General features: G+C 43.9%; 1 pseudogene; it reads right to left on the bottom strand.

Moving 5' to 3' along the window:
• Positions 1-4,572: 4,572 nt before the first annotated feature.
• On the bottom strand, positions 4,573-4,894 carry LOC117693957 (elongin-B pseudogene; annotated as a pseudogene).
• Between the last annotated feature and the right edge of the window lie 4,576 nt (positions 4,895-9,470).

The raw sequence follows: 9,470 nt of genomic DNA, 5'->3' as shown, positions 1-9,470 counted from the left end.
GTTAGATGTAATTCCCCGACATTTCATTCGTTTTTACTGCCTCCCCTTCAGGGGCAAGAAGAACAGCGTTGTTAGGCTGCGTTTATGGATGAGGGGACTCTGAAGCAGAGAGGTTAAATGGCTCAGCCCCAGTCCCCAAGTGATTCAGACACACCGCCAGCCTCGGAACCAGAATTCCGACTTGAGCGTCTATGCCCAGATCCCTCGGGGCACATTTCCTCTCTCATTTGCATAAATCATCAACATTTTTTTCCAAGCTTGTGCTTTTCAAACAGCGGAAACTCCCTTTGCCTTCTGTCGCCGGAGTTTTATTTTATGAACCAAATTCTTTTACTTCAACACGGAGACTTGCTATTTTCCCTTCCGTTGAGCCCTTTTCGAAAGAGGTCATGACCTTTGCTTTTAGATGCAATGGACCTGGGTGAGCCCGACTGAATGAAACATGATCGGGAGCCCATATCAAGTGTAATTTCAACTAATGTTCAAAATACCATGCGGTTGATTATAAATCTTGCCTCCTGGCAGGTTATCAGAAAACTAAGAATGGCTAAATGCTGCTACTAGGTTTGAACTCTGTGGGGCGGAAGGCATGCTTCCAACACTCGGATCGGATTCCTGGAGTTAGAAATCAGAAACTGGACATGCCAAGGCCACACAAGCTCTGAGACATTTCAGTTGGGAAATCTGTAGAAACTCAGACCTGTCATGGCTGCTATGTGGGCCAGGACTTCTAATTAGTCTCATAATTACATAATTGCTCACGATCCTTTCAGGTCCTGAAGAAATTCTTAGCTTGTGACCTCATGTGCTTCCTGGTCCTTAGGTGACTCTGTGGGTTTGAGCCTCACTTCCTGGGAACCCAGTAGCACTTAGCACATTGCTGACTCCTGGGGAATCGTGCAGATTCTCTGGAGAGGAAAATCTTTGCTGTGTGTTTGGTGAAAGCTTTCCCTCCCTGTCTTGTTCCTTACATTAGATAATCAAAAGAATTTATGCCTGCTCTGTTTTTGTTTGTGTTTGTTTGTTTGTTTGCCATAAAGGGGAGGGAAAAAGTAACACTTGTCTCCTAAATCTTTAGTGTAATGCAATTTAGCCTAGATTTGTCTACACAGTATTCTCTTACTTTACAGTACTTTCCAGACTAGTCAGCTATTATGGCAATAATGCTTCGAATCAGAAATTTTCAGCACATCTAAACTCAGCCTTAGATTTCCCGTTGCTGGCTGTGGAAGTAGTTGAGAGAGGGGGGGTGTCTGCTAAATTTAATCCAGTTGTCTTGGGCCAACACCTTCTTGAATCTCTCTCTTGCTCTCACTCTCGCTCTCACCCTACAGTTAAGGATGCAGTTTTCAGCTACTGTCCCAACATCATGCTCCTGGCATGATAATACTGGAATCTGTAAGCAAGCCCCCTTTTATGAGAGTTGCCTTGGTCATAGTATCTCCTCACACCAATAGAATAAGTGACTAAGATGGGGGGGGGGCTTAAAGGGCATATTTCTGCTTATGATGGGTCCTCCTGAGGCCTTACATATGATGGGCCACTTTTTCTTGGGAGCCTTAGGTGTTCTTTCTTCTAGACAAAGCATCTCTTAGTATCTCTGGGTGTCTAAGTTCCTTCCTCTTATAAGCATTCTACTTAGACTGAATTAGGATCCACCTCCCACCCCATCATCAGTCACTTCACAACCTTTATATTTTTATTTCTTGTGTGTGTGTGGGGGGTGTGCATGGCATGTATGCACATTTTCATGTGTGTGGTCATGTGTATACATGTATGTATATGCACTCTTGGGTCCATGTGTGTGTATAAAGGCCTTAAATTAATGTCAGCCATCCTCTTAAGTAGCTCTCTATTTTGTCTGTCTGTCTGCCTGCCTGCCTGTCTATGTATCTAGCTATCTATGTAACAATCTATATATGTATGTGTGTGTATGTATGCATGTATGTATGTATATATGTATCTGTCTGTCTGCCTGCCTACCTATGTATCTAGCTAGCTATGTAGCTATCTATGTAACAATCTATGTATGTATGTATGTATGTATGTATGTATGTATGTGTCTGTCTGTCTGTCTATCTGTCTGTCTGTCTGTCTGTTTAGGGACAGTCTCATTATATAGCCTTGGCTGTCCTGAAACTAATTATGTAGACCAGGCTGGTCCCACACTCACAGTGATCCATCTGCCTCTGCCTCTCAAGTGCTAGAATTAAAAGCATGTATCACCCCACCTAGTAACTATTTTTTGAGGCAAGGTCTCTCACTGAACCCAAAGTTCACTAATTCTGGCTAGTCTAGCTAGCCAACTTGTCCTGGGGAATCTTATCTGCCTCTTGAGTGCTGGGACTACAGGCAACCAGCATCCTTCTATGATGTTTACATGTATTCTGGGGATCTGAACTCTGGTCCTCATGCTTGCCCAACAAGCACGTTTTCTACTGAGCATCTGCCCAGCACTCATCATCCTTTGAAAGTCTCTACTTCTGATTGTGGTCACATTGTGAGGTGAGGGTTTCAGTACCTCTAGTTGCAGGAAGGGTGGACACAGACAACTAGGGATGAGAAGTGTAGTTCATCAAATCATCGTCCTCTCCACACGTCCTGAAGTATGTGCTTCCCTGTCCCTGGACTTTGGCCTTGCCTGTGTGAGATGCTTTAGTGAGCAGGTGCATGAGCAGAAAAGGCTTTATACATGGTTGCCCCCTCTGGCTTGCCTTTTGCTCTCTAGGGATCTGGCCTAGAAAAGAATGAGCCATTGTGCAGGCTATCTCCTATAATTCTGGCCCAGGAAGCTGAGGCACAAGGATCACGAGTTCAAGGCTCATCTTACCAACATGATATGTTTGAGACCAGCCAGGATTCCATAGCAAACCCCTGGGGAGAGAGGAGGGTGGGAAGAAGGAGGAGAGAGAAGGAGAGAGAGAGAGAGAGAGAGAGAGAGAGAGAGAGAGAGAGAGAATGAATAGGCCTAGCATGGGCTTTTGAAAACTTAAAGCCCACCAGCCACCCAGTGACACACTTCCTCCAATAAGGTACACCTACTTCAACAAGGCCACACCTCCTAATCCTTCTAATCCCATTTCAGAGCTTTATTTCCTGGTAGCTAAGCATTAAAATAAATGAATCTATGCGGTGCATTCTTATTCAAACCACCCCCACCCCAACCCCCATACCCTGTCAGTGGCATTTTCCTATGGCATCCTTACTAGAGTAACACATCCTGAAAAGCCCTTTGGGTCAACGCTGTGCCTTACTTCCTGTGTGGTTCCCTTCTTATACGCAGTATGTTACCTCATGTAAATATGTGTCTTTGTGGAATTAATACATGCAGTCCCCTTGCAATTTCAAAATCCAGTCACAATTCATGATCAAAAGTATGAGAATCCTGTCCAAGTATATCTAAGTAAAAGCTAGATGTGGCGGTGCGTAACACTTGATAGCCTCTCATTGAGTTCCCAGGCCAGCCTGGTCTACAGAAAGAGTTCCAGGAATGTCTCAAAACAACAACAGCACAAACAACAACAACAACAACAACAACAACAACACCCCAGACAAAAATAACATAAAAAGGAAGTCTGTTTTGTGAGACAGCTGAGAATATTCTACAATGGTTCTTTCTTTCTTTCTTTCTTTCTTTCTTTCTTTCTTTCTTTCTGTCTTTCTTTTTCTTTTTCCTCAAGACAGGGTTCTCTGTATAGGCCTGGAACTTATTTTGTAGACCAGGCTGGCCTCAGACTCAGAGATCTGCCTGCCTCTGCCTCCCAAGCACTGATACTAAAGACATGTGCCACCACGCCCAGCCCTACAGTGGTTTTCTTGTTTGTGGTGTTGCAGGTGTCCCTGGAACCTCCTGCTAGTACACACTAGGCAAGTACTCCATGATCAAGCTAGACTTCCAGCTCTCAGATAGCTTCTGATGCCTAGAGAATGATTCTAAAACCTCCAGTTTTCAGGGTGTCGCAGGGGATGAAATACCTGGCTGGGTCTTTTCTCCATACCCACTCACAACACAGTTGGCCTTGATCTTTCAAAGAAAATGGCTACTAAAAACTAAAAGTTATATTTTTCCAAAGGTGTTAGTCAGTTCTACTCCAGAGGCTCCTTTCTCTGTGCTTGTTTTTTTTTTTTTTAAAAGACATTCATTTTAATTTTATGTGCTTTTAATTTTATTTTAATTTTTTTATTGTTTTGCCTGCATGCATATCTATACACCACATGTGTGTATTGCCCCCACCCCCAAGAGCCCAGAAGAATCTCTGGAATTGGGATTACAAATGGCTGCAAGTTTCCCTGTAGGTGCCGGGAATTGAACTCAGGACCTCTCGAAGAGCAGTCATTGCTCTTAACCACTGAGCCATCTCTCCAGCTGTTGCCTGTGCCTTTGATAGTCATTCCTCAAATGAAGAAGTGACATTGATCTGTGACCAGTGTAAGTGACTGCACAATACTTGCACGGCCCAGGCAAAAAAAGAAAAGGTGGACGAGCTTCTGCTCTCTTTCTCTTTCTTTTCTTTCTTTCTTTCTTTTTTTTTTCTGACAGCCAAATCTTTTTTTATTGGAGGAATGGGGCCCTCACTGCACAGCTTCTTCATTAGCACTGCCTCCAGAATCCTGTGGTTTCATCACATCTGGAAGCTCTGGAGAGTTGGAGAAAGACTTACTGCACAGGGTTTCATAGGCCAGGCCCACAGTGGCAGGAGCCTGTGGTCATGCTTTCTAACTGGTGAAGCCACACTTACCCAGAGTTTTTCTGTCATCAAGGAGCTAGTTGTCCTTCTACAGCCGCTGCTTGTGGATGTCCTCGACAGTGTGCTTTAGCTTGAACACAGTGCTCTCTCTACTCCTTGGTGTCCATGAAGACCTTATGGTCCAGGATCACAGGAAACATGTCCATCCCCGCAGCTGCTTCTGGCTTGATGCACCAAGGTGGCCACGCAACGCCTCTTCTTTCTTGGTAGGAATAGCCTATTTGGAGTCCTGGTTACCATATCTGAGGCTGTCCTTCTGTGAGGACCACCAGGCTGTTCTGTCTTAGAGACCTTCCTGAGGTGTCCTCTCCATGATGTCACCCCTCAGGCATGCAAGCCCTTCTGGCAGTCCACTCATCTCTGTTGACAATGGGAAGTGGCACAGAGGCAAGTGTTCCCTTTGTGACTAGTCAGGACACCTGTGAGCCTTCTTCTGCCTTCATTGCTCTGACTTAATTTGTTTCAAGGCAACAAAGAGTACAGTTTTTTAAAAGTCAGAAAGAGCCTGGTGTGGTGGCACATGCCTTTAATCCCAGCACTTGGGATGCAGAAGCAGTCGGATTTCTGAGTTCGAGGCCAGCCTGGTCTACAGAGTGAGTTTCAGGACAGCCAAGACTATGCAGTAAGAGTCTGTCTTGAAAAACAAAGCCAGAGAGAGAGAGAGAGAGAGAGAGAGAGAGAGAAGAAAAAGGGCCCAGGATGAGATCTGCATAGCTAAACCTCTACTTTCTCCCTGCAACATTCTGGTAAAGGGTAGGTCATCCTTCCAATACTGCCATAATTGATATGGCCCTGTGGTACACACTCAGTAAGTTTTTTTTTTGTCAAAAAGAAAAAAAAATTGAGATAAGGTTTCCCTATATAGTTCCAGATGGCCTGGAATTTGTTGTGTAGAGCAGGCCTGCCTCTGCTTCCTGAGTGCTGGGATTAAACTTGCATGCCAATCATACCTGGCCTAGAAAATTCTTTACAAAAACAAAACATTTTTTCGAGATTTATTTTTTAAGATAAAGTATATGTGTGTGCGTGTCTCTGTGAGTGTATCCCATGTGTGTTTGGGTGCCTTCAGAGTCCAGAGGCATCCAATCCCTGGAGTTAGAGTTGTGAGCTGCCTGACACCGGTGCTCAGGTCCTCTGGAAAAGCAATGTGAGTTCTTAATTGCCGAGCCATCTCTCCAGCCCCTACTTCTTTTTGTGTGTGTTGGGGGGGGGGGCATGTGTGTGCCACTATGTGCATGTGGAGATCAGGGGACAGTTGGTCCTCTCCTACTATGTGGGTTCCAGGGATTTAGTGGCCAGAGCCTTTACATTTTCTTTCATACCTAGAAAAAAATTCTGGGAAAGACCTCTATTTGGGTAGCTTTAATATATATATATATATATATATATATATATATATATATTCTCTCTAGGGAAACTCAATGACTTAAATTTTACTTGTTCATTTATTATTTATCATGTAGTATACTCATGTGATTATCAATGCATGTTCCTATGCACATGTGTTCAGAGGCCAGAGGAGGACAGTTGGTGTTTCATCATTTTCTGCATTGTCCCCTTGAGATGGGGTCTTTCATTGAGTTTGTAGCTCACTGTTTTTTCAGGTAGGCTGGGGACCCAGAAAGCTCCACTGAGACTTTTATCTCTGTGGCCACCTCCAACATTGGGGTCACAGGGTACTGGGATTTCAGACTCAGGCGCTCATGCTATCCTGCGAGTGTTCCTGCTGCTGTATCTCCAGTCTCATGTAGCTTAAGCTATATGTGACTATATAATGAATAATATATAATGTATGTGCATGCGTGCACGTGTGTGTGTGTGTGTGTGTGTGTGTGTGTGTGTACTTCCAGCTCCATCAGAGCCCCTTGGCTGGGTTTGTTTCAGACAGACAGTGGTTATCAGAAGTGGCATGATAATGTTTTGGGGAGAATAACATAGTAGCTGCATTGTATCACTTTAATTGAAAATACATTGTTTCCTTTATGTGGAAGGTTAAGTTAGTTTCAACGGGGCTGTTACCTTCTCCTTTTTAATCTTATTTTATTTCATTTTGGGTTTTCAACACAGAGTTTCTCTGCATAACAGTTCTGGCTAGTCTGGAACTCACTTTGTAGAGAACAGGCTGGTCTCCAAGTCACAGAAATCCTACTGCCTCTGCCTCTTGACTGCTGAGATTAAAGGTTATGTATTACCACTGTCTGGTCACAGTGTAATTTTTAAAAAGTTAATATGTATGTGTGCACATGCAATGAAGCACATGTGGAGGTCAGAGGACAACCTTGTAGAGTTGGCTTTCTCCATCTTTACAGGAGTGTCAGATGGGATGCAAGTGTTCCCAGGCTTACATGGTAAGCATCTTTAACCAACGGGCCCCACCATTTTCTATAGAAACATACTGCCCATATATTCTAAAATATAGCGCAACCTTCTCCTCCCTCCCAAAAGCCAGGTATAATTTTTCACCTTAGAAATGGCTTTCTTTTCTTAGCTGGTGGGTGGTGATGCATGCCTTTAATTCCACCACTCTGGAGACAGAAGCAAGTGGATCTCTGAGTCCGAAGCCAGCCTTGTCTATAAAGTGAGTTTTTCTTTTCTTATTTGTTTGTTTCTTTATATTTGTGTGTGCATGTGTGTGTATATGTGCATGTGTGTGTGTGGGGGGGGGCATCAGAGACAATTTGAAGGAGTTGGTTGTTATCCTACCATTTAGATTTCCCCAGATCAAATTTGGGTTGTCAGGCTTAGCAGCAAGTGCTTTTACCTGACAGCCATCCCCCGGGCTCCTAGAAATATTTCTAGAGGCCATATTCCCTATTAGGAATTGGTAAACTTTCTGTAAGAGCCAGAGAATAAATATTTTAGGCTTTTAAGTTTGTTTCCTTTCCTATTGCAACTGCTTTCCCAATGTAGCATAAAAGCAGCCATAGATAATATAGAAAAGAATGGGTGTGGACATATACCAATAAAACTTTATTTACAAAAACAGGCAGCTGGCTACGTTTGGCACACAGGATATAGTTTGCTATGAAATCTAAGGCAGCATTGTTCAATAGAAACATCATGCCAGCCACTTCTTTAGTTACAAGAAGAAGAGTTCTGTCCGTGGCACCAATTCTTTAAGTTCAGTATAACTGGAACTGGGTCTCCAGGAAACAACAGGGAGAAGTCATTACCCGAGGCAGGAAGTTGCTTATATTATTTTTAATTCGTTTATTTCTTTTGTGTGTGTGTGTTTATACAGTACAGGCCTGAACTAGCAGCTACTTTCCAGTCCTTTCAGCAAGCAAGCATACAAGTACAAGGCGTGCCAGAGGAGGTCAGAGGGCAACTTGTAGGAGCTGGTTCTCTCCTTCCACCGTGTGGGTCTGAGGAACTGAACTCAGATCACCAGGTTTGGTGGCAAACACCGTTACTCACTGAGCCGTCTCTTTGGTTCCAGAAAATGGTAACGATGTACTGGAAGGCAGAACAGTGAGGCAGGGTAGTGTTAAAATACTGGAGCTTTTATGGTATTGCTGGATCAAGATCTACCCTGGATTTTTAGGTCCTGTCCATCCTCTAGCCAGTATGTACTGTTTTAGTGTGGATTTCCAGCTCTTGTAACATAGCATAGTTTTTTTTTTCCATTTCAAAATATTAAACAGATAAACACCTAGCAATTCTTTAAATGCTTAAACATATAATATATATATATATATATATATATATATATATATATATATATATAGAGAGAGAGAGAGAGAGAGAGAGAGAGAGAGACAAAGGCAAAGACAGAGATAGAGAGATAGAGATATAGTGAGTGTGTGACTGATATGTATGTGGGCATTCAGACCACATCACACCCGTAGAGGTCAAAGGACAACTTTGTAGACTTGATTCTCCCCTTCTACTTTTACATTAGCTTTGGTACCAAAGTCAGGCCCTCAGGCTTTCAGGGTGAGCTCCTCACCCACTGAGCCATCTTGCTAGACCACGGTGCTGACACTTTCCCCTATGAGAAGATTGTCAGAGACACCTAGATTCTCATTTAAAGTACTTCCTGAGCCAGGGTTGTAGCTTAGTGGTAGAACTGTTTAATGGAGTATTCCAGACTCCACCCCCAGACTTCTCAGGAGCTGAGTCCATCCCCAGCACCACAAAACAAGGTTGGGGGGAAATTTTCAGGAGCTAAGTTTTTGTTTCTGTTTTGTGTTTTGAGGCAGGGTTTTTCTGCATAACCCAGGCTGTCTTGGAACCTAGGCTGGCCTTAAACTCAGACATCTGCCTGCCTCTGCCTCCTGAGTGCTGGGGTTAAAGGCATGTTGCCAACCTGTAGGCATAAATTTGTTTCAACCTACTTTTAATAAGGGTTCAATCTCTCCTCTAGCCCACCACCCAGCAGAGGGAGTGGAAGAGAAAAGTTATTAGGATGTGGGGGGAGTGGACCTGTTCAGTAATAGTTCTTTGTAGGCGGGCTTGATCTTCTTTGGCAGCAGTTCAGTCCCATAGCAAACAGCAGCTGCAGACCAGTCCTCCAGGCAGGCAGACACCAGGCCTGAACCAGCAGCTCCAGTCCAGTCCTTTCAGCCAGCAGACATCAGGTAGCTGTGGTTCAATCCTGAAGAAACCACCAGGCTTGCCAACTGGCCTGAGGCGAGGCCACAGAAGTGGCAAGCTGCCACAGGAACCTTGAGAGCAGTTCTTGGGAGAATTTCCCTCAATGGTGGTGTTATCACAAGTTGA

The sequence above is a fragment of the Arvicanthis niloticus genome, chromosome X, assembly GCF_011762505.2.
Source record: "Arvicanthis niloticus isolate mArvNil1 chromosome X, mArvNil1.pat.X, whole genome shotgun sequence".
NCBI classification, from domain to species: Eukaryota; Metazoa; Chordata; class Mammalia; order Rodentia; family Muridae; genus Arvicanthis; species Arvicanthis niloticus.
Note: the sequence above shows the minus strand (reverse complement) of the source record. Positions and strands in the feature narration are given on the sequence as shown.